The 25,829-nt window shown below is 37.0% G+C and overlaps 2 pseudogenes across 2 annotated transcripts in view; one reads left to right on the top strand and one right to left on the bottom strand.

Annotated features, from left to right (window-relative positions):
• LOC147347261 (olfactory receptor 2J3-like) overlaps positions 1-25,829 on the top strand; it is a 148,439-nt pseudogene that overhangs the window by 35,004 nt on the left and 87,606 nt on the right. The window contains exon 2 of the transcript XR_015152211.1: positions 21,337-21,425. The product of XR_015152211.1 is annotated as an olfactory receptor 2J3-like (transcript). The remainder of the gene's footprint in view (positions 1-21,336; positions 21,426-25,829) is intronic.
• LOC147347266 (putative olfactory receptor 2W6) lies at positions 15,165-16,286 on the bottom strand (annotated as a pseudogene). Its single transcript, XR_015152206.1, has one exon. The product of XR_015152206.1 is annotated as a putative olfactory receptor 2W6 (transcript).

Genomic DNA, 25,829 nt, shown 5'->3' with positions numbered 1-25,829 from the left:
AAAAGTGTTCTAGTTTCTCTTTTACAGGTGGTTGACCAGTTTTCCCAGCACTACTTGTTACAGAGATTGTCTTTTGTCCATTGCATATTTTGGCCTCCTTTGTCAAAGATAAGGTGTCCATAGGTGTGTGGATTCATCTCTGGGCTTTCTATTTTATCCCATTGATCTGTATTCCTGTCTTTTTGCCAGTACCATAATGTCTTGATGACTGTAGCTTTGTAGTATAGTCTGAAATCAGGCAGGTTGATTCCTCCATCCATTCTTCTTTCTCAAGATTGCTTTGGTTATTTGAGGTTTTGTGCATTTACATACAAAGTGTGAAATTATTTATTTTAGTTCTGTGAGAAACACCATTGGTAGCTTGATAGGAATTACATTGAATCTATAGATTGCTTTGGGTAGTATACTCATTTTCACTATACTGATTCTTCTACCCATGAACATGGTATATTTCTCCATCTATTTGTGTCACCTTTGATTTCTTTGATCAGTGTTTTATAGTTTTCTATATATAGGTCTTTTATTTCTTTAGGTAAATTTATTCTGAAGTATTTTATTTTTTTCATTGCAATGGTGAATGGGATTGTTTCCTTAATTTCTCTTTCTGTTTTCTCACTGTTAGTGTATAGGAATGCAAGGGATCATGTGTGTTAATTTTATATCCTTCAAGTTTACTGTATTCATTGACTAGCTCTAGTAGTTTTCTGGTGGTGTCTTTAGAGTTTTCTGTGTAGAGGATCAGGTCATCTGGAAACAGCGATAGTTTTACTTCTTCTTTTCCAATCTGGATTCCTTTTATTTCTTTTTCTTCTCTGATTGCTGTGGCTAAAACTTTCAAAACTATGTTGAATAGTAGTTGCGAGAGAGGGCACCCTTTTCTTGTTCCTGACTTTAAAGGAAATGCTGTCAATTTTTCACCATTGAGGATACTGTTCACTGTGGGTTTGTCATATATGCCTTTTATTGTGTTAAGGTATGTTCCTTCTATGCCTGCTTTCTGGAGAGGGTTTTTTTTTTCCCCTAATCATAAATGGGTGTTGCTGTTGCTACTTCCACTAAGTTGCTTCAGTCGTGTCCAACTCTGTGCGACCCCATAGATGGCAGCCCACCAGGCTCCCCCGTCCCCGGGATTCTCCGAGCAAGGACACTGGAGTGGGTTGTCATTTCCTTCTCCAATGCATGAAAGTGAAAAGTTAAAGTGACGTCACTCAGTCGTGTCCGACTCTTAGCAACCCCATGAACTGCAGCCTACCAGATTCCTCTGTCCATGGGATTCTCCAGGCAAGAGCACTGGAGTGGGTTGCCATTGCCTTCTCCAGATGGGTGTTGAATTTTGTCAAAGACTTTTTCTGCATCTATTGAGATAATCATATGGTTTTTATCTTTCAATTTGTTAATGTGGTGTATAACATTGATTGATTTGTCAATATTGAAGAATTCTTGCATCCCTGGGATAAAGCCCAGTTGGTCATGATGTATGATCTTTTTAATATGTTGTTGGATTCTGTATGCTAGAATTTTGTTGTGGATTTTTGCATCTGTGTTCATCAGTAATATTGGCCTGTAGTTTTCTTCTTTTGTGGCATGTTTGTCTGGTTTTGGTATTAGGGTGATGATGGCCTCACAGAATGAGTTTGGGAGTTTACCTTCCTGTGCAATATTCTGGAAGAGTTTGAGTAGGATAGGTGTTAGCTCTTCACTAAATGTTTGGTAGGATTCACCTGTGAAGCCATCTTGCCCTGGACTTTTGTTTGTTGGAAGATTTTTGATTATAGTTTTGATTTCCATGCTTGTGATGGGTTCTGTTAAGATTTTCTGTTTCTTCCTGGTTCAATTTTCTAAGAATTTGCCCATTTCTTCCAAGTTGTCCATTTTATTGTCATATAGTTACTGATAGTATTCTCTTATGATCCTTCTTATTTCTGTGTTGTCTGTTGTGATTTCTCCATTTTCATTTCTCATTTGTTGACTTGATTCTTCTGTCTTTTTTTCTTAATGAGTCTGGCTAATGGTTTGTCTATTTTATTTATCTTCTTGAAGAACCAGCTTTTAGTTTTGTTTATTTTTGCTATAGTCTGCTTTGTTTTTTTTCCACTTATTTCTGCTCTGGATTTTATGATTTCTTTCCTTCTACTAACTTTGGGGTTCTTCATTTCTTCTTTTTCTAGTTGCTTTATTAAAGTTAGGTTGTTTATTTGATGTTTCTCTTGTTTCTTGAGGTAAGCTTGTATTGCTATGAACCTTCCTCTTAGCACTGCTTTTACTGAATCTCATAGGTTTTTGGTTGTAATGTTTTCATTTTCATTTGTTTCTATGTATATTTGATTTCCTTTTTGATTTCTTCTGTGATCTGTTGGTTATTCAGAAGCATGATGTTTAGCCTCCATATATTTGAATTTTTTATAGTTTTTTCCCCCTGTAGTTGACATCTAATCTTACTGCACTGTGATCAGAAAAGATGCTTGACATGATTTCAATTTTTAAAAAATTTACCAAGGGTAGATTTATGGCCCAGGATGTGATCTATCTTGGAGAGTATTCTGTGTACACTTGTGAAAAAGGTGAAATTTACTGCTTTGGGGTGAAATGTCCTATAGATATCCATTAGGTCTAACTGGTCCATTTTATCATTTAAGGTTTGTGTTTCCTTGCTAATTTTCTGTTTGGTTTGTCTATCCATAGGTGTGAGTGGGGGTATTAAAGTCTCCCATTATTACTGTGTTACTGTTTTTTTACGCTTTCATACTTGTTACATTTGCTTTACATGTGGGGTGCTCCTATGTTGGGTTCTTATAAAAAGCCATTTTAATGCCCCTTTGACATCTGTATTCCTGAGTGTATATTAGTGGGTTAAGACTTGAGGTGATAATGGTGTAAACATATACACAATGGAGTATTACTCAGCCATTAAAAAAATACATTTGAGTCAGTTCTAATGAAGTGGGTGAAACTGGAGCCTATTATACAGAGTGAAGTAAGCCAGAAAGAAAAACACCAATATGTATACTAATGCATGTATATGGAATTTAGGAAGATGGTAATGATAACTCTGTATGCGAGAGAACAATTGAGACACAGATGTATAGAACAGTCTTTTGGACTCTGTGAGAGAGGAAGAGGGTGGGATGATTTGGGAGAATGGCATTGAAACATGTATAATATCATATAAGAAATGAATCGCCAGTTCAGGTTTGATACAGGATGCAGGATGCTTGGGGCTGGTGCACTGGGATGAACCAGAGGGATGGTACAGGGAGGGAGGTGGGAGAAGGGGTCCAGGATGGGGAACATGTGAACACCTGTGGTGGATTCATGTTGATGTATGGCAAAACCAATACAATATTGTAAAGTAATTAGCCTCCAATTAAAATAAATAAATTTAAATAAAAATTAGAATGGAAAAAAAAGAGGATAAGAAATTTATCAGCTTTGTGCATGGAACCTTTCTTTGGTTGCAAGTACATGTAGATGACACTGCCATAAAAGAGGCTGACCACAGTGAGATGAGCACCACAGGTGTTGAGCATCACAGGTGTTAATCACCTTGCCTTCCTTAATCACCTTCCAGCCTTGCCTGACTTGATCTTAGTCACAGCTTGAGTGATGATTCCCTATGAGACAAGAATGAAAAACAGTGACAAAACAAGGTAAATTACTCCAGGTGTGTAAATGGTAACATCCATTTCTTCGGTGTATGCACAGGCTATCTTAAGAAAGACAGGCATCTCACAAAATCAGTTATCGAGTATGTGACCACATAGCAGCAGTGAAAAGGCAAAAGTGCTCATAGTCAGGGCACCACACATGCCAGTCAACCATGATGCTGCTGCCGTCTTACAGAACTGAGGGTGCATGATAACCAGGTAGTGCAGGGGTTGGCAGACTGCTGCATAGTGATCATAGGCCATGACAACCAATCAAAGGTTTTCTGTTGCACCGAAGTCAAAGGCAAAGAAGAACTGTAGGATACAACCTGCATAAGTAATTAATTTGTTTGGCCCGCACAGATTTATCAAGTTCTGGGGAACAATACTAGTTGTGTAACAGATATCTAAAAATGTGAGGTTACTGAGGAAGAAGTGCATGGGTGTAAGAAATTGGCTGTCCAGAAAAGTTAAGCAGGATAATTGCTGTGTTGTTTATCAGAGTCATGATATGGAAGAGCAAAATGGTCACAGAGATAATGGGGTTCAGTTTGGGTTGATCAGAAAAGCCCAGCAGTACGAAGTTACCACCTTAACTGGCATTGGACATGACCACTATCTTCACTTTTTGACATCTGTAGAAAGGGGTAATGAAGAAACCAGAAAGTGAGTGATTGAGTGAAGTTGCTTAGTCGTGTCCGACTCTTTGTGATCCCATAGACTGTAGCCTACCAGGCTCCTCTGTCCACGGAATTTTCCAGGCAAGAATACTGGAGCGGGTTTCCATTTCCTTCTTCAGGGGATCTTCTCGACCCAGGGATCAAACTCAGGTCTCCCGCATTGCAGGCAGATGCTTTACTGTCTGAGCCACCAGGGAAGCCCAAAAGGGAGAACAACAGATTATAAAATTTTATTGTTCACATAGATGACTCAATATTGTGAAGGAATAGTGTTTACCAACAAAAAGCTCAGAAATTACAGAAAATGTCTTACTTGACCACTTTGTGTTCAGTTAACAAGCTGAGTAATGAACTGTGTTCCATCATTTGATTAGCTAAAATGATCTATTACCCTATTGCCAGAATTAGAAATGCCCACCTGTTTGTTTTGGGACTGTCCATTTTGTTTCAATCATCTGCAAACCAATAGTTTGAATAATTATTACTTGATAACATTTCAATGCCTGGCATAGCAGTTCCTTATCTATTACCTATTTTAAAATAGGAAATGTCTTGATCTACTAAGCTGTCATTTTTCAAATAAATCTTGAAATCAACTTATTATAAGCCAGAGAAAATACAGGAAGTTGTCTGAAATATCTGTATTTAAGTTTTTAAAAAAAGTTTATTTTTAAAATTTTCTTTTTGAAGAATACAGCATGTCTCAGTTTATTAAAGTTCTCCTACTTTGGTAAAGAGGAATAGAACTTTTTCATAAAAATATTCTACATATCTTAATTTTATCTTTATTGATGTATTTTATTTAATTGCTAACTTGATAGGAGAGCTATAGATTTTAAACATTTATTTTGTATATTCTCTCTTTGCTGAAACTATAGGGACTTGTAATCATTTTCATATGAATTTGTTATATTATGAGGAGTAAATTGTTATTTTAAAATAATGATTCTTTTGTCTCTTCTTATTTTGGTGGGTGTATGCGTACATCTCTCAGCTGTTAACAGACAAAAAAGTCTTGTTGATATTTGTTCTTAAACACTTTAGTTCAGATTCTCATTTTTATAGATGCAGAAAGCAAGGTATAATAAATTACAAAAGGAATTAATAGTGTGTAACAAGGAAATGGTCTGTGCAAGGAAACAAGTTATAATAAATTAAGAAAATAATTAATAGTGTGTAATGAGAGATTTGATGCTTTTGAACTGTGGTGTTGGAGAAGACTCTTGAGAGTCCCTTGGACTGCAAGGACATCGAACCAGACCATTCTAAAGGAGATTAGCCCTGAGTGTTCTTTGGAAGGAATGATGCTAAAGCTGAAACTCCAGTACTTTGGCCACCTCATGCGAAGAGTTGACTCATTGGAAAAGACTCTGATGGTGGGAGGGATTGGGAGCAGGAGGAGAAGGGGACGACAGAGGATGAGATGGCTGGATGGCATCACTGACTCGATGGACGTGAGTTTGAGTGAACTCCGGGAGATGGTGATAGACAGGAAGGCCTGGCGTGCTGCGATTCATGGGGTCGCAAAGAGTCAGGTACGACTGAGTGACTGAACTGAAATGAAGTGAATGAGAGAATTGGGCTGTACAAGGGTTCTGACCTGATAAAAGCAAATTTGGTCACCTTCAGCTTTCAGGTTATTTTGGTAGATAATCAGTCCCTGAAAAACCTTAATGACTACAGGGTTAGCATTTTCCCTACAACCTTTTGTCCAGGTTGTAATGAAAATGCAGTGACCAAATCGTACCAGTCATATGGAGGTTTATTAAGCAGACATTAGCAGGTAGGCATATATTCTACCTGCTAGAATAAGACACGTGTGCCATATGTTCTATAAGCTCATGAAGTCCCAGCTCACTGCCATTTCAGATGCTCTACTGCTACCTTGCATAAAAGTTTATTGATGATGTGACAGCAGAAGCAGAATTTTGGTACTTCCAGGTCAAAAAAAAAAAAAAAAAAAAAAGGATGTAAGTCCATTTAGGAAAGAAATCTTGGCATTGTCACTAAAATTATGGTTCCATACCTTTTTGATTCTTACACCTCTCACACCAGAATGAGGAGTGTTTCTATATATGTTAGGCCACGTATGTTTGATACTACTTTTCACTGATAATCCACTTGAACATTAATTGTTATGCAAATGAGCAAGACATCAGGTGTTGATCAAGAAATGCTCAGTGGGAAGTTTTGTGATTGCTGCCTTGAAAAACAGCCTTTCTGATTAAATGCCACCTAATGTGGTAAATTTGGTGGTGGGGGCACAATAAGATAATTTTTGAATGGAATGAATTCTTGGTTTCCATCATATGCTTTTTCAGGGTTGCCTTTCAGTGTCTATAACTGTTCCTTTCCTCTTGCTTATGCTGACTCCTTTTGATTTCCCCATTCTAAGTTGTGGCTGAGTATCATGATCTATTCTTCAGGCAAGGGGTCTTAATTGTCTGTATCTTCTCCTGACCGTCACTCTAATCCTGTTAAACTAAATGATGCTCTGCTATCATCTCTATGTCAACAATATGTTTATGTAAACCACACACATGGTATTTCTGTATTCATGGGGTCATTTCAAGGCAGATGGTGGAATGGGAAAAATAAATACCTATGTATATACCACTCTCTTGAAAGTTGTCTTCCTTTTTTTTTCTCAAGAAGACATGCAAATCATGCTAATGCTATATTTAAAATATATCCTGAATACATTTCTCACTGTTTCCATTTAGGTCACATCACACTGGTCTCCCTACAGGATAGATGCTAGACATACTACAGAGCAGTCGATCAGATTATTTGAACATGCAAATCAGGTCCTGTCAAAATCTTCCAGTGGCTTCCCATCACTCCCCACTTTTATAAAACATTTTTGTCATATTTACTTTGCCTCTCTCTGAACCATTTGGAAATGAGTTGAAGATATGATACTTATCCCTAAATACTCCAGAATGCTTTCCTGACAGTAGTGGCATTCTTTTTCATAGTCACAATACCATTATCATACTCAAGAAAATTACTGATTCAGTAATACATCTAACATCCAGCCCACATTCAAATTTCCCCATTATCCTCCAAAGTCTTATAGCTGTTTTTTCCCACACCACTGATCAGAATTCAATTAAGGTACACACATTGCAGTAGTTGTGTTTCTTTAGTCTACTTTAGAACTATGTGGAAATGGCAGCCCACTCCAGTGTTCTTTCCTGGGAAGTCCCATGGAAAGAGGAGCTTGGTAGGCTACAGTCCATGGAGTCACAGAGTCGTACATGACTTAGTGACTGAACAACAACATCAATGCTGTCTAATGCAATGCTGTCTAATATAGTAGACTCTAGTCACATGTAGTGAAAGTGAAAAAGCATTGGAGAAGGAAATGGCAACCCACTCCAGTGTTCTTGCCTGGAGAATCCCAGGGATGGGGGAGCCTGGTGGGCTGCCGTCTATGGGGTCGTACAGAGTCGGATATGACTGAAGGACTTAGCAGCAGCAGCAGCAGTCACATGTGACTACTGAGCTGAATGCTGTTAATGTGATTGAGATGTGCTGTGAGTTAAAATGCACGCCAGTTTTTATTTTGTACAGAAAAAATAAGATATCTCAGTTTTTATATTGATCACATGTTGAAATAATATTTTAGATAATTAATTAAACATGATTAAAATCTCAGCTATTCATTTTAACCTTTTTAAAAATGACTGCAAGAAAACTTAAAATACTTATGTGACTTGCATTTATTACTTATGTGGTATTTTTGTTTGATATGTGGAATCAGAACAAATCACTAACCTTTTCTTTCAAAGCATTGTTTAAAGAAAGAGTTGAGGCAATTTGTTTTGTAGGAAACCGATCCCCAACTTCTAAGATCTAATGCCTGATGATCTGAGATGAAGCTGGTGTAATAATAATAGAAATAAAATTCAGAATAAATATAATGCACTTGGATCATTGCAATCCTCCCCCGCTGTGCCACCCACCTTCCCACCCCCCAGTCCATGGAAAAATTGTGTCTTTTATGAAACCTATCCCTGGTGCCAAAAAGATTGGGAACAGCTGTTATAGAATCATCCTACATTCTGAATGATCACTTTCAGAATAAGCTTTGTAGTATGTGAAGTATAAGGCCTCTCATTTTACCTCCCCGCACTGTCCCTGTAGAAAGAGTCTCCTACAGTTCTACCACTTGCTTTACACTGACTTTCTTGCTGTTTGACAAACACGTGAGACATATCTTTTGCAATTCCTGGGAATTCTCTTTCCTGTATTTTTTTGCAAGACTGACTCCCTTACTTCATTCAAGTCTCTGCTCACATACCACATACTCAGAGCTTCCTGACCGTCCTTTCTAAATAGCACTTTCCATGATTGTTTCCCCTTATCCTGCTTTGCCTTTCTTTTTAAAATTTCACCTTTATGGAAGTATAAAATTGTAAGATATTTAAAGTGTGCATTATGATTTGATATGTGTATGTATTATGAAAGGATATCACCCTCTTCCCCACCCATCTAGTTAATTAATACACCATCACCTCACATATTTATTCTTCTTTTAGGGGGAATGAGAACTTTTAAGTTCTATTCTCTTAATAAGTTTCAACTATAAAATACAAAGTTATCAACTACAGTCGCCAGGTTTTTACATTAGATCTTCAGACCTTATTTTTCTTGTAGTTGAAGTTTGTAACCATTTCCCTCCCCTCCTTTTTGGTCACACCATATGGCTTGTGGGATCTTATTTCCTCAACCAGGGATTGAACTCAGGTCTATGACAGTGAAAGCATTGAACCTAACCACTGGACTGGCAAATAATTCCCCTGATAACCTTTTATAAATCTTTCTCTATTTCTCCATTCCCTAGCCCCTATCGACAATTTTTCTACTCTTTTTTTCTTTTTAATCCACATATAAGTGATATCATGAAGTATTTGTTTTTCTCTGGCACATTTCACTGAAGGTCCATCCAATTTCTCACAAATGGCAGGATGTCATTCTTTCTCATGGCTGAGTAATATTCCATTATATATTCTACATCATATATACCACATCTTCTTTATCTATTTGCCTGTCGATTTGCACTTAGGTTGTTTCCATATTGCGATTATTGTGAATAACACTGCAATGAAAATGGGAGTGCAGATATCAGTTCTGTTTGCATTCCTTTGGATATATACCCAGAAGTGGGATTGCTGGATCATATGTTACTCCTATTTTTTAATGTTTGAAGAACTCTTATATGTTTAAAAATAATGGTTTATACCAGTTTACATTGCTACTAGTAGTGTACAGGGTTCCTTTTTCTTCTATATCCTTACCATCACATGTTATTTGTGTTGGCTTTTTAATAATAGCCATTCTGACAGATATGAGGTGATATTTCATTGTGGTTTTAATTTGCATTCTCCTAGTGACTAGTGGCAGAGAAGGCAATGGCACCCCACTCCAGTACTCCTGCCTGGAAATCCGATGGACGGAGGAGCCTGGTAGGCTGCAGTCCATGGAATCGCTGAGGGTTGGACATGACTGTGTGACTTCACTTTCACTCTTCACTTTCGTGCATTGGAGAAGGAAATGGCAACCCACTGCAGTGTTCTTGCCTGGAGAATCCGAGGGACGGGGGAGCCTGGTGGGCTGCCATCTATGGGGTCACACAGAGTTGGACACAACTGAAGTGACTTAGCAGCAGCAGCAGCAGCAGTGACTAGTGATGTTGGGCATCTTTTCATGTACCTTTGGCCATTTGTATATATTCTTTGGAAAAATATCTGTTCAGGTACTCAGTCTATTTTAAAATTGGATAACTGTTTTTTTTTTTTTTTTTGCAATTAAGTGTATGAGTTCCTTATATATTTTATATATTAACTTCTTAGTAGGTATATATTTTACAGATTTTCTCCTATTTCATAGGTTGTCTTTGCATTTTTTTTTTTTTTTTACTGTGCTTTTGGTGTCATATCCAAAACAACCATTTCCCCCTATGTTTTCTTCTAGGAGTTTTATGGTCAGGTCATGAAATTTCAGTCTTCAATCCTTCTTTGAGTTAATGATTGTCAGAGGTGTAATACTTTGACTTAAGTATTTTGAGAGGTCTAGTTTCATTTGTTTGCATGTGGCTATCCAGTTGTCCCAGAATCATTTATTGAAGAGACTGTCCTTTGGTCATTGCATGGTTTTGGCTCCTTTATTGTAAATTAATTCTCTGTATATGTATGAGTTTATTTCTAGGCTTTCTATTCTTGTTCCATTGACCTGTGTGTCTGTTTTTAATTCCAATACCATACAGTTTTGATTACTATGGCTTTGTAGTATAGTTTAATGTTAGGAAGTGTTGTGCCTCCTAGTTTGTTCTTTTAAGATTGGTTTGGCTATTTAGGTTCATTATGGTTCCACACAAATGTTGAATTGTTTCTTCTATTTCTGTGAAAAATACCATTGGAATTTTGATAGGGATTGTATTGAATCTGTAGATTACCTTGGGTGGTAGTATGGGTATTTTAACTATATTAGTTTTTATGATCTATCCTTGAGAATATTCATGGGTATTTGAGAAGAATATGTGTTCTGCTATTCTTGGATGGAATGTTTTGTAATATTAAGTCCATCTGGTTTAGCGTAAAGTTTAAGTCCAATTTACACACAGAGAGTTGAGGGTGAGGTTTGAGGTACTCCTAGATATTTTTTTTCTTTTTGCTAATGGATTCAAAAAAGACTAAGTCCATCCCCATCAATTGCTTTTGATCGTCTTCCCATATGAGATTCCTAATGGTTTATATAAAAGGAATAGTAGTCAAATAGAACTAAATATAATAGTTAATGTTTATTGAGAACTTTAATTATAGACTATACTAACATGTATGAAATATTTTTCTTAATCCTCTGTGTGGCAATGAATAGAACTACTCAAAAGTGATCCTGAGATGTCTCTCTAGGTTGCCTAGGAAAGGAGCTAGCTGGAACTGGGGTTTCCCCCTCTTCCTGGAGGGAAGGGGGTGCATTTAAACTCAGTTTTCCATTGGACCAATGCCTTACACTCCCTAACAGGATAGGCTCCAACTTTCCAGGTATCCATGGTCTTCAGGTGCCAGGCAGCTGGCCTTCCTCAAACAGTTAGCGTCTAAACCCAGACTGCCTGGCAACCAAGTAGTCTTGATGTTTCACTAAGAAATGGAATTCAAGTTTACCTTTTGAGAAGGTAGAGCAGTTGTGTCAGGACTAGAGCAGCTTGACCCTGGCACTGATTCTCCTCTCCCTGAGATTATGAGAGGGTGGAAGTACTTTGCCTCTTGTTCCTGACTCTTGGTTTCCTGTGTTTCCCCAATAAATCTTGTTCTTTGGTTCTCACTGTGTGATGTTGCTGTATTTATCTTAATGCCTGTTGCACCACATTCTTGCAGCAAATTTATGAATTAGAGATGCTGGGGATATCGAGAGGATGTGGGTAGAGTTTGCCATCTTCTCAAGAAAGGGTGTGATTAATTATAAAAGTGTGTGTGTGTGTGTGTGTGTGTGTGTGTGTGTCTGGAGAGCTAGGTGTAGGCTGGAGGATTGGTTGATGAAGGAAAAATTGTCCGACCCTATGAAGATGGGAATCTGGAACGAAAAAGAGAGCAAAGTGATCCGGGCCTCAAGAACCTCATGCCCAAGCAAATTCGGCCAGAGTTAATGGGCTGCAGGTTGTCTGATGAAGATGGGTGAATTTCGAACTGGAAAATCTGGAAACAAAAATCTGCCACTAAGGGAGACTGAAGGCCAGGCTCACTGCTACAGAATTGTTATCAAAAAGCAAAGGAGAGAGTCTGCTTCCTTATAAGAACCGCTGTGACCTTCTTAGCTCTTATTAGAATGTCAGTGCTTATATCTTGAAGGACCATTTTTCATAGCATCATATTGTGGCAGTTAGCTGAAATGGCGGTAGTGAACTTACATACGAGTCCTTTCCTGGTTGGGTAAGCGAACTGATATAAACTCATTTTTGGAATTTCAGGTTTGGAGATCGTTCTGGGGGAAAGGCCGCGCAAAATGGAGACAACATTCTGTTAATATTGCTATTGGGGGCTGATGAATAAATTGCAAAATAATGACAATAAAGAAAAGCAATGGGCCATATTTAAGTTCATCAAATGTTTCTTACCAGCAGGAAAGCAAGGATGGAAACTTTTCTTTGATATTTTGGTTGGTGCATAAGAACTTAAACCCATCATTTTCATGCGGCTACTGTGAATATGCACTTAAAATATTAGATAAAGATATGTTAAAGTTATGTTATTCTTTGATGTTATTTCCTTTGATGATACTACTGTATCTTAAAAAAATTATAAATTCTCTTGAATCCTCAACTCCAAAGAAAAATCTATATTTTTACAGACTAGTTGTAATAATTAGTGTCTTCTTCAAGAAGTATCTGCTGTTTCTGCCAAATGTCAAATAGCTAATATTCTTTCTCACAAAATAATTGCTTTTCCTAACACTCATCTCACATGCTTGTAAAGTAATGCTCAAAATTCTCCAAGCCAGGCTTCAGTAATATGTGAACCGTGAACTTCCTGATGTTCAAGCTGGTTTTAGAAAAGGCAGAGGAATCAGAGATAAATTGCCAACATCCGCTGGATCATGGAAAAAGCAAGAGAGTTCCAGAAAACATCTATTTCTGCTTTATGACTATGCCAAAGCCTTTCACTGTGTGGATCACAATAAACTGTGGAAAATTCTGAAAGAGATGGGAATACCAGACCACCTGACCTACCTCTTGAGAAATTTGTATGCAGATCAGGAAACAACAGTTAGAACTGGACATGAAACAACAGACTGGTTCCAAATAGGAAAAGGAGTACATCAAGGCTGTATATTGTCACCCTGCTTATTTAACTTATATGCAGAGTACATCATGAGAAATGCTGGACTGGAAGAAACACAAGCTGGAATCAAGATTGCCGGGAGAAATATCAATAACCTCAGATATGCAGATGACACTACCCTTATGGCAGAAAGTGAAGAGGAACTAAAAAGCCTCTTGATGAAAGTGAAAGTGAAGAGTGAAAAAGTTGGCTTAACACTCAACATTCAGAAAAAGAAGATCATGGCATCCGGTCCCATCACTTCATGGGAAATAAATGGGGAAACAGTGGAAACAGTGTCTGACTTTATTTTTTTGGGGGCTCCAAAATCACTGCAGATGGTGATTGCAGCCATGAAATTAAAAGACGCTTACTCCTTGGAAGGAAAGTTATGACCAACCTAGACAGCATATTCAAAAGCAAAGACATTACTTTGCCAACAAAGGTTTGTCTAGTCAAGGCTATGGTTTTTCCTGTGGTCATGTATGGATGTGAGAGTTGGACTGTGAAGAAGGCTGAGCGCCGAAGAATTGATGCTTTAGAACTGTGGTGTTGGAGAAGACTCTTGCGAGTCCCTTGGACTGCAAGGAGATCCAACCTGTCCATTCTGAAGGATATCAGCCCTGGGATTTCTTTGGAAGGAATGATGCTAAAGCTGAAACTCCATGACTTTGGGCACCTCATGCAAAGAGTTGACTCATTGGAAAAGACTCTGTTGCTGGGAGGGATTGAGGGCAGGAGGAGAAGGGGACGACAGAGGATGAGATGACTGGAAGGCATCACCGACTTGACGGACGTGAGTCTGGGTGAACTCTGGGAGTTGGTGATGGACAGGGAGGCCTGGCGTGCTGTGATTCATGGGGTCGCAGAGAGTCGGACACGACTGAGCGACTGAACTTAACTGAACTGAACAAAGGTTTGCCTTTGTTTAACAGAACTGAAAGTCAGGTGAGAAATAGCCTAATGTCAGTTTTTCCCAAATAGTTGATACTTCAGGCAGATGGTGGATTCATTTGCACTTGAAATGACATAGCAGTGGCATTGTAGATGTGAAGACTCTTTTATTTGCAGAGATGATTTTCAATCTCTGAAATGATCAATTGTAGAGAAGTTTAGTTTATTCTCCAGCATAGAGATCCCCAGATTTTGAATGTATTTACCAGTAAAATAAAGTAAAAATGAGATTAAACATATGATTACTAAATTTTTGTTTTGGCAAGTAAAAGCATCAAAACTTCCCCCCAAATTACCATCTACTACTGCAAGTTGATGATGGACAGGGAAGCTTGATGAGCAGCAGTCCATGGGGTCACAAAGGGTTGGGCACGACTGAGTGACTGAACTGAATTGACCAGTATAATTCAAGAAAAGAAAGAACATTATAAAGTGAAAGTGCAAGCAGATAGTGTTAAATAATGAATAACCCTTTTTATTACTTCCGTATAAATGGTCAACTTGTAGTTGTTGTTTATTCGCTAAGTTGTGTCTGACTCTTTGTGACCCCATGGACTGTAGCCCACCAGACTTTCTGTCCATGGGATTTCCGAGGCAAGAATAGTGGAGTGGGTTACCATTTCCTTCTCCACGGGATCTTCCCGACCTGGGGATCCAACTTGTGTTTCCTGCATTGGCAGGTGGATTCTCTACCACTGAGCCACCAGGGAAGCCCCAGCATAGTAGCCCTCTGGTCTTTTAAAACTTGAGGCAGAAGGTGGAATGGGTGTTGGTGAGCTGTTAGTCTTCACCACAAAGTCTCCTCTGGCAAAATCAGGTGAATGAAAGAGTGTTATTTCTAATATAAGTGATATGTCTGGGAAGAAAAAAAATCAGTACAATCTTATCTATAATAGATGCTTATGAATAATATTTCCTCAATCTTTTGTACATTGGTATACTTACCATATTTCATAATCATTTATTTATGTTTTCTCTGATTAATCTTGAAGCTTTTAAATGTATGAATTACATTTTATTTATGTATATTTATTTATCTGTCTCCTTATCATTTATCCCTACTTCCTATTTATTTACAGAGTCAGTACCTAGTACAATTCTTGGTACATGGTAAACACCGAAGAAGTGCTCTTTGAATAAATGTATTGATTGATCTTCTGTTGGGAAAGGTCAATATTATTTCTTTAACTCTCTACACTCTGATTTTTCCACTTAATTCATGACTTTGCTGGCCATTTTTTTAAAATCCACAATATTCTCTTTATTGCACTCTTTACATCTTTGTTTCTTAAAGTGTATATCAGAGGGTTAAGGCTGGGTGTGACAATTGTGTAAAAGAGAGTAAGGAACTTCCCCTCATCTTGCAAGGTACTAGTTTGCGGCTTCAAGTACATATAAATGATTGTTCCATAAAACAGAGATACTACTGTGAGGTGGGAACCACATGTATTAAGGATCTTTTGCCACCTTGCTGCTGACTTGATTCTCATGACAGCTTGAGTGATGACTCCATATGAGATGAGAATTAGTGACAGAGGTACCAGAAGAATTACTACTCCAAGAGCAAAGACAACAACTTCAATTACTTTTGAATAGACACAAGCCATCTTGATCAATGCTGGCATCTCACAGAAAAAGTTATCCACCTCCTGGTGCCCACATCTTGGCAGCTTCAAAGTCAAAGAGCAAACAGTTAAGGCACTGCCAAAACCACCTAACCAGGCAATCAACACCATCTTCTGGCAAAGCTCAGGGTGCATTATTACTGTGTAGTGAAGAGGTTGACAGACAGCAGCATAGCGGTCATAAGCCATTACAGCCAAGAGAAGACATTCTGTGGCTCCCATGTCAAGGGCAAAGAAGAACTGGAGCACACACCCTCCATATGTAATAGACTTTTTTGGACCCCATAGATTTACCAGCATCTGGGGGATAATGCTAGTTGTGTAACAGAGGTCCACAAAAGACAAATTGGATAAGAAGAAATACATGGGCATATGGAGCTGGGTGTCTAGGTAAGATACAAGAATGATCGTTGTGTTTCCTACCAGTGTTATAATATAGAAGATGAAGACAACCACAGAGATGATGTGTTCCAATTGGGGCCGATCAGAAAAGCCCAGAAGGATGAAGTCTGTTGTGGAACTTCCATTGCTGGTTCCCATTGCTCCTTTTGAAAAACTAGGAAGCTATACCATGGGAAGAAAAAATAGTGTCAGCCTTAGGTAGAACTAAAAACCTCTGAAGTTTGTCATGAATATCCAAAGGTCACTTATTTGCATGCTTTCTCCCATTTTGGAACACCTCTTAACATATCTGCTGTGTTCGTTTTCCAAAATCTCTACCTATTTCATTATATCCATAGTGGTTTTATTTATTTATTTTTTATTTGCCATGCCATGTGGCTTCCAGTATCTTAGTTCCTTGACCAGGGATTGAGCCTGGGACCCTGAGAGTTAAAACGTGGATCCTAACCACTGGATTTCTAGGGAATTCCCCAGAATGCTTCTAAAAATAATTTTTGACCACTGAGTCACACAAATATTTTTCTTACAAAGCTGTTGAGCTTAAGGTAAAAGTTAAATGACATTTTCCTGGGGTAAGCTGTACCATTTTCTAACAATTAGTTTCCATATTCACTTCCAAATGTCTATATCTCAACCTTTATAATCATAATAATAATTGTCATCACAACCAGCATCCTCCTCCACTTTTTCCTACTTTTCAACATTACACTGTTGTTCTTGTATTAATTTTGATGTTCTTTACTATCCTGCCCTTTTTTTGTGCAATGTGTTTTTGGTGCCAGGAAATAATCCTTTTTATTAACCTTTATTTACATGTACAGATGCTATAGATTTCTTTGAACATCTTTATGAATCTTATTACACCATCTCAACAGTCTTATTGATTTGTTGCAGAGTTAAAAGTTGAACTAATTCCAGAAGGCTTTAGTCCCCACATACACATGGTAGCAATTTGCATTAGCTCCTATTTACCTGTCCCTTCAGCAAAATTAACAAGGCAGTTAATTGAAACAAGAAGTTTATTAAACAATCAATGAGTTGTTTTTCCCCATGGAATTTACTAATTACATGAGCTTATCCTCTGGTTGCTTTGGAACTCTATAGGTAAAACTATCACCTAATTTCAACTCTAAAAGAATACAGATAAGGGATACAATTATATCAGTCTTACTTTGTCTGGATATGGTATCATATCATTAAACAGATGGAATGTCTAATTACTGAGTTTATGAATTTTTTAATGTATATAAACTCTAACCATGAACTTCAGATTTAAATGTATACTTTGCATTTATAGTGTCTTTGGGTCAAGGAATAATAACCTATTTGTTACAGTTATAGTAAGATAAGGGAAAGATAAATTACCTACAGTATATCATTTTTATAAGCATTTTAGTTAGAACATTATATATTATAATCATGATGAAAGAACTGTTATTATTAAGTAGTATGAAATAGAGGTGTAGTTTTTCCTCAATAAAATGGAAATGTAATTTAATTATGAGTGTCCAGTTTCTATGCTGTAGATGTCAGACTAAGTTAAGCAGATTGCTTAAGAGCACAAGTTCTTGACTCAGAGTGCTTGGGATCAAATTCCAGCTTCACCACTCAGAAGCAATGTGTCCTTGGGCAATTTATTTTACCAGTCTGTCTACTAGGTTCTCTATGTGTTATGTGAAGGGATATTGTGAAGGTTAATATTTGTGAAGACACTTGGAAGTGAATCCTTCTGTGGAAGGATTTCCAATGAAAGGCAGAAAGCCTTCGTTCATGTTTAATTCTAAATATGTAAAGCTATATTCACCTACCCCCAAATCATTATTACTCTATTTATCCTTCATTTCCTTTGCTTTTCATGCTGGTGATTCACCATGTGGTCTACAACTAAACGGGAATGCTTAAATATTTTTTTGGCATGATTTTTTAGGTGCACAATCATACTTATGTACACAAAATTACTTTCAAATACAGTGTACAGATTGAACCGATAAGCTTCAGAAGTAGGAGAAGACTTGGTTTCCAAAATGACTTGATTACAGAATGCACTTGGCTTTTTTAGACCACTTCAGCTTGGGATAGTGTTGGGAATTAAAAGGCCACAGAATTTTAGAGTTGAAATGAACCTCGGGCACCATGAATCCAGCCTTCTATCCTGTACAGGAAATCCTTCCACAGGAAGATTCACTTCCACTCCTATTTTCATAAATTCAGTAACAGGAAAGTCATTTGCACATGAAGCAGCCTCTTTTCTTTAATCAGTGTCTCTTACTTACTTATGTTGAGTTCAAAGGTGCCTTTTGTAACATCCAGGCACTGGCTCTTTTTCTTTTTTCTGGAAATAAATACAGAATAAGTCAATTTGACATGGCTTTATAAAGGTAGTTTTATTATTAAAGAAACCATATATACAGAAAGAAAAATAAAAGCTTGGTCAGCTAAGGTGAATATTTTTGTAACTGACACGGAGGTCAAGAAACAGAATGCGGCCAGTCACCCTGGGATCTTCTCTCTGTGCCTCATTCCAGTCATAACCCTTCTCTGTCCTTGAAAGTATGCACTATCTTGATGTTTATAGTAACCACCTCCTTGTGTTTTACTAGTTTAATTACTCAAATGTGCATATGTAGACACTATTGTTTAATTTTGTTCATTAAGAATTTTTATATGTCTTTTAAGTCTCTTTTAATATTAGAATCTATTGTTAAATATACACTTACATTTATGTTCCCAGACCAAGTGCATAAGTCACTGAACGATCTTTAATTACTATGCTCTTCTGGTTGCAATCCATTGGATGCACCATGGTTTATGAAATGCCTCAGAATAGTGAGTTTAGAAGTAAACACAGTGCACCAGGTGTGCTACACTGTTGAAGAGAATAGTGACAGTCTATGATTTACACAATGTTTCTAAAATGTTTTAGCCAGTTTTAGCAGGTGGAAAACATTATAGTCTTCATTTAAGCTTTGGATTATATAAGGCTCCTTGTTCGAAGTTCTGTCAAGAATTATACTTTATGTAATGTAATCTTGTGAACCCAAATGTAAGACTTCATCTTATGCTTTTTAATATTTTGGTTTAAGCCTTGAAGTCTCAAAATTTAGATATCATTTTAAATTTAAAAGTCAACATGATATATAAAAAAGGACATGAGTTGAAGAAATAGATGTTAAAAAGAAGCATGTTATATTTTAATGAAAACTCACTTTCATTTTTCATAGTATGAACTTCAGTTTCTAATAATGTAGCATAATTTTACATTTTACTTTCTTCAGTGAAATCTAAGACAAATGAACCAGACATATGTAAACATAACTTGAGTGTACACAATGATATGGAGGTAAAACTAGATACATAACATTTCATAGTTGTCTAAAATTTTATTAAAAAAAAGATCTTAAATGGATCTTTTATAACTGTAAAGTAAGATGGTACATTGCTGTAACCATACAAACCCAAAGCAGAAAAATACAATATAAAAGTAGTTAAGACCCCCAACTCAGTCAGACCATCAGTCATGGTATTAGAACACCCTTTAGCTACTTTCTCACTGTGTGGAATGAAGCAAACTAATTATCTTCTTTTAGCCAGAGTTTCCTCATCTGCAAAATAGTTATTCTAGAGCACCTGCTTCATAGAATGGTTTGTGAGGATAATTAAATGATTTATTACATATAAACTTTAGTTTATATGTTAAAATTAACATATAAACTAAGTTAAAATTTTCACTAACTGCTCTCTTGTTGAAATTTAATATAATCTTCATTCCTGAGAGGGAATTAGTGTCTTAGGGTTTATTTTTATCTCACATATCTGTCATATATGTGCTTTCATATTAGACTGAGATCTAACATCTATACTACCTAGGATCTGTTTTCTACTCCATGTCTTCTGTTGGAGATAGCAGCAAATACTTACCAGAAGAAAAAAATATTAGAAAGTAATTATACTTTCATGAGGGTAGAATTCACAGTTGTCATGCTCTTAAGTAGTCCAGATGTACTCCTGTGCACACTATGATGATCCTTCATTTCATTGATAATTCACAAAAATTGTTTGGCAAGTCACTGAGTCTATGAAATATTGGAATAGCCACCAGTTTCTTATATTATTAATAACGTGACAGTCACATTCATGTTTAAATACAGCAGCTGAACCGAGATTAAGTAGAGGTCTCCATCTAATGTGGATGTTGGAGAAAAACTAGATGCAGGACTGGTTGAAGAATTGAAGAATTAGGTTTTGTTAAATGTATTTTTGATAGTATATTTGTAGTCTTATCATGTATACTTTTGTTAAATGCATTTGTAGATAGATTTTTGCCTAATTAAACAAAGAGAGTGCTATGTTGGTCTGCGTATACTACAAGAATCGTAATGATGTAGCAGGGAAATATTTGTGTGCAATTTTAAAGGCTACTATGTGGATGTGATTTAGACCTTGGGGACTAGTGCCCCACAGAGGTGATTAACAAATCTTTGACTATGGTCAGAATCTTATCTAAACAACAATTTTATGAAAAATTCCCTTAAGACTTTGCGGTCTATCCATTTTCTGTTTAGATTTCTTCCATGGAAATTAATTTCAGAGGTAAATTGCACTGAAGTTACTATTGCATATTATAAATATAATGTAAACCATATTTATTAAAATAACACACTTAATTGAAATTTGGATAATTCAACAGGTAAGATATCAAGTTGGAGAAATACACGCTATTATCTAGGTATTGTGTCCATAGGAAATAAGATATTTGATTAAAAAATCATGGAATAATTAAAATTCTAGGTTCATGAGCTATATAATCATTGTTTCATTTTCAATGAATTAAAGATAACACTGTGAATACATTTCAGCCTGCCCTTCTGTTCAAGAGCTGAAAATTTTCTAATAGCTTAGAGCTGCCTATGTGGCTTCACACTGTCCAGTCTGTCTTCCTGCCTGACCCCCAGGGGAATCATGGTCTTGAATTCTGTGTTCATCACATATTTACATTAGGATATAATTTATACATTGACACACTCCCCTACATATGTGGAGAATGTCTAAATAGCCTGTATTTTTTCTATGTGCAACTTCACAGAATTTGTCTATTAGTTCTTGGAGTTTTTTTTATTAGGTCTTTAGGATTTTCTATATCAAAGATCATGTCATCTGCAGAGACAGTTTTACTTCTCACTTTCTGATTTGGATGCTTTTCCTTTTCTAGGAATTCCCAACTATATTGATAGAAGTGGCAAGAGTGGTCATCATTGTCTTGCCCTTGATACTAGAGGAAAAGCTTACAACCTTGTACTAGTGAGTATGGTGTTTGCTCTGGGCTTGTCATATATGATTCAATGTCTTTACTAGTAATTGGTCTGTTAGATTTTCTACCGATATTTCTTTCTAATTCAATCTTGGTAGGTTGTATGTTTTTAGAAATTAACTGTTTCTTCTAAGTAGTTCAATTTATTGGTATAGTGTTTTTTGATCCTATCTATTTTGTGTGGTAGCAGTTGTAATGTCTATTTCATACTTTTCTTTATTTTTGTCCTCTGTCTTTTTTTGCTGATGGAGCCTGCAATGCATTTAGTAGGAACTGCATCTTTTTGTTGCCCTCCAAGAGTCCTAGCTGCTGCTTTTTTAGGCTCTTCCTTCCTCACGGTCACCACTCCCTGAGTCTTGCAGCACATCTCAGCATACTGAATACGGTGAGAAAGAAGTCGTTTGTTTGTCAGTGTCTTTGTTGCACAGCTAGGGAAACTGGTTGCTCACTCAGATACTCTCACATTCTCCCAGTGGAGAAATCACAGGCTAAGGAAGTCTCCTTTGGCACTGAGCTGTGACACCTTGGAGGAGGGGTGGTAGGTAGTAAAGTAAAACTGTTCTTCTTAACCTCATCAGCGTGTCCATCTCTGCTCCAGTGATGTGCTGGTACTTCTCAGTGGACTCCCAGAGTTTCACAAAGGCAGTGCTGTCTGTTGGTGATTACACAGATCATCCTGAATATGCAGGAACCTTAGACTATGGCTTGCTTTTCTAATTCCTAAGTGGTGTCTTTGGAAGAGACAAAGCTTTAGTTTTAAAAAGTTCAACACATGAATTTTTCTTTTATGATTAGTCTTTACCAAAGTAAAAAGCCTCTTGATGAAAGTGAAAGTGGAGAGTGAAAAAGTTGGCTTAAAGCTCAACATTCAGAAAACGAAGGTATTGATATCCGGTCCCATCACTTCATGGGAAATAGATGGGGAAACAGTGGAAACAGTGTCAGATTTTATTTTTCTGGGCTGCAAAATCAGTACAGATGGTGACTGCAGCCATGAAATTAAAAGACGCTTGGTCCTTGGAAGGAAAGTTATGACCAACCTAGATAGCATATTCAAAAGCAGAGACATTACTTTGCCACAAAAGTTCGTCTAGTCAAGGCTATGGTTTTTCCTGTGGTCATGTATGGATGTGAGAGTTGGACTGTGAAGAAGGCTGAGCACCGAAGAATTGATGCTTTTGAACTGTGGTGTTGGAGAAGACTCTTGCGAGTCCCTTGGACTGCAAGGAGATCCAACCCGTCCATTCTGAAGGAGATCAGCCCTGGGATTTCTTTGGAAGGAATGATGCTAAAACTGAAACTCCAGTACTTTGGCCACCTCATACGAAGAGTTAACTCATTGGAAAAGTCTCTGATGGTGGGAGGGATTGGGGGCAGGAGGAAGAGGGGACGACAGAGGATGAGATGGCTGGATGGCATCACTGACTCGATGGACGTGAGTCTGGGAGAACTCCGGGAGTTGGTGATGGACAGGGAGACCTGGCATGCTGCGATTCATGGGGTCGCAAAGAGTCGGACACGACTGAGTGACTGTTCTGATCTGATCTGACTCTAAGCTTATGAAGATATTTTTGTATTTTATTCTAGAAGCTTTATAATTTTAGCTTTTATTTTTAATCAGTGATTCATTTCAAGTTAAAGTTTTCTGTATGGTGTGAGGTAGAAGTTGAACTTCAGTATTTTCCATAGAATATCCAGTAATTTCAACACCATTCATTGAAAGATTATCTTTTTCTTATTAAATTTTGACACCTTTGCAAAAAGTCAGTTGACCCTGTACATCCATTTCTGAGCTCTCTATTGACCTTTTTGTGTAAGCTTAGGCCAATACTGCACTGTCCTGATTGGTGCAGTTTTATAGTAAATCTAGGAATCAGGTGATGTCATTCCTCCAGTTTTGTTCTTCTACGAAGATTTGGGGATAGTGTAGGTTTTTGCATTTCCATGTCAGTTTTACAATCAGCTGGTGAATTTCTTAAAAAAAAAAATTGGTTGATTTATTGGTTTCCTGTTGCTGCTGTTCCAAACTATCAGAAACTTAGTGGCTTTAAATAACATGAATTTATCTTACATTTTTGGAGATTGGAAGTCCAAATGGATATCTCTGAGAAAATCACAAGGTGTTGGTAGGGTTGCATTATTTTCTGGAGGCACTAGAAAATGAAGAATTCATTTTCTTGCACTTTCCAGTTTCTAGGGGCTGCCATGGTCATTGGCGTACGGATTCCTCCCCTCTTCAAGCTAGGAATGGCCAGTCTAGCCTTTCTCACATTGATCACATTGACTCTCCTGCATCCTTTTTCCTTCATTTAAGGATGCTTCTGGTTGTATTGGGTCCATCTATATAATTCAGAACACTCTCTCTATTTTAAGGTTTCTGAATACCAGCCTTAATTCCATCTGAAACTTTAACTCTTCTTACTGCATCACATAATATATTCACAAGTTCAAAGGGATAGAATGAGGACCTCTCTGGGGGAGCCTTTATTCTGCCTACTTAATTGGAGATGTTTTGAATCTGGAGATCAGTTTGGGGAAAATTGACATTATAACAATATTATGTCTTCCAATCCACGAACATGGTCTAGCTCCATATTTATTTAGGCCTTCTTTGAGTTCTCTTAGTGATGTTTAGTAATTGTCAAAGTAGAGGTCTTGTACATTATTCATTTAAATTTATTCTATTTAAGATGCTATTGTAACTGATATTATTTTACACTTTCAATTTTCAATTGTTTATTGCTCATATAGAAATACTCTTCAGTTTTTAATTTTCATCTCGCCTCTAGCCACAATTCAACTTCATTTATTAATTCTTGTTACAGTCTCTACTACAGTTTTAAATTGAATTTGTGTTTGTCTTGTTCCTGAATTCAGGAGGAAAATATTCATTATTTCATTATTAAACATAGTGTTAGTTCAAGCTTTTTTTTGTAACTAGTCTTTACTAAATTAGTTAAGTACACTGCAAAAGAGAATCTGGCTGACACTGCCATCCAGTCTGCATCTTGACAACCATTAATCTAGAGATGAAATACTGGCATGTTTACATCTTCACTTTCTAGAAAAGAACACTGCAGAAAATGGTTTCTACCTGCCTCTTCCTTTCAATTCTTACATGAATATATGTAATTGTTCTTACTTTCTAGCCCTTATAGTACAAAAAACCAGACAGAGGGCAGCTAAAGTGGGTTCTGAGTATCAATCAATAATATATTTCACACACTGTTAACAATTCTTTCTTCAGTCTGTTGGTACTGGGTTATTTGATACTTTCATTGATCTTTTTATTGGCTGCATTAATTCTGAAAAATTTAAGAAATTACATGAATTGTCTACTATCTGAGCTGTTTCATATCAGAATAACTTATGTTTCTTTCACATATAAAAGACAGTTTGTTTGGATATGGAATTATTTGCTAGTGAATTTTTCCACTGCAAACTTTCAGTGGCCATTTCCAGGACCATACTTAAAATGTCTTTTACTTCCAACATCTTTGCTTCCATCAAAGTTACTATATCTGCTTCTTTCTTTTCATCTTCAATTTTGTCACTACACTACAAAATGTTAACCCTAGCAAAAACTAGAGTACATGAAGTGATGGACTGACTCAAATTTCTGAACATCATATTCTAGATTTTCTAATTTTGTAGGGTACTTGTTTTCAATCTTGGCTGAGCACTAGCCTTTTGGCAAATACAATTCATTGCTTTGGGAGGTGGCATAACCATGTGGCTTATAAAATCCTATAGATGATTCCACTATTATCTATTATTTTTAAAATTATTTTATTTATTATAATTGGAGGCTAATTACAATATTGTGGTTGTTTTTGCCATACATTGACATGAATTAGCCATGGGTGTACATGTGTCCCCCATCTCCCTAACCCCACTCCCACCTCCCTCCCCATTCCATCCCTCAGGGTTGTCCCAGTGCACCGGCTTTGAGTGCCCTGTTTCATGCATTGAACTTGGACTGGTCATCTATTTCACATATGGTAATATACATGTTTCAATGTTATTTTCTCAAATTATCCCACCCTCACCCTCTCCCAATGGAGTCCAAAATGTGTTCTTATATCTGTCTTTTTTGCTGTCTCACATATAGGGTGGTTGTTACAATCTTTCTGAATTCCATATGTATGCATTAATATTCTGTATTGGTATGTTTCTTTTTGACTTACTTCACTCCGTATAATAGGCTCCAGTTTCATCCACCTCATTAGAACTGACTCAAATGTGTTCTTTTTAATTAGCTCAGTAATATTCCATTGTGTATATGTACCAAAGCTTTCTTATCCATTCGTCTGCCCATGGACATCTAGGTTGCTTCCATGTCCTAGCTATTGTAAATGGTGCTGCAATAAACATTGGGGTACATATGTTTCTTT

Source organism: Bos grunniens, chromosome 23 (genome assembly GCF_055505025.1).
Source record: "Bos grunniens cultivar Pamir isolate PY7600 chromosome 23, Bosgru_T2T1.0, whole genome shotgun sequence".
NCBI lineage: Eukaryota > Metazoa > Chordata > Mammalia > Artiodactyla > Bovidae > Bos > Bos grunniens.
Note: the sequence above shows the minus strand (reverse complement) of the source record. Positions and strands in the feature narration are given on the sequence as shown.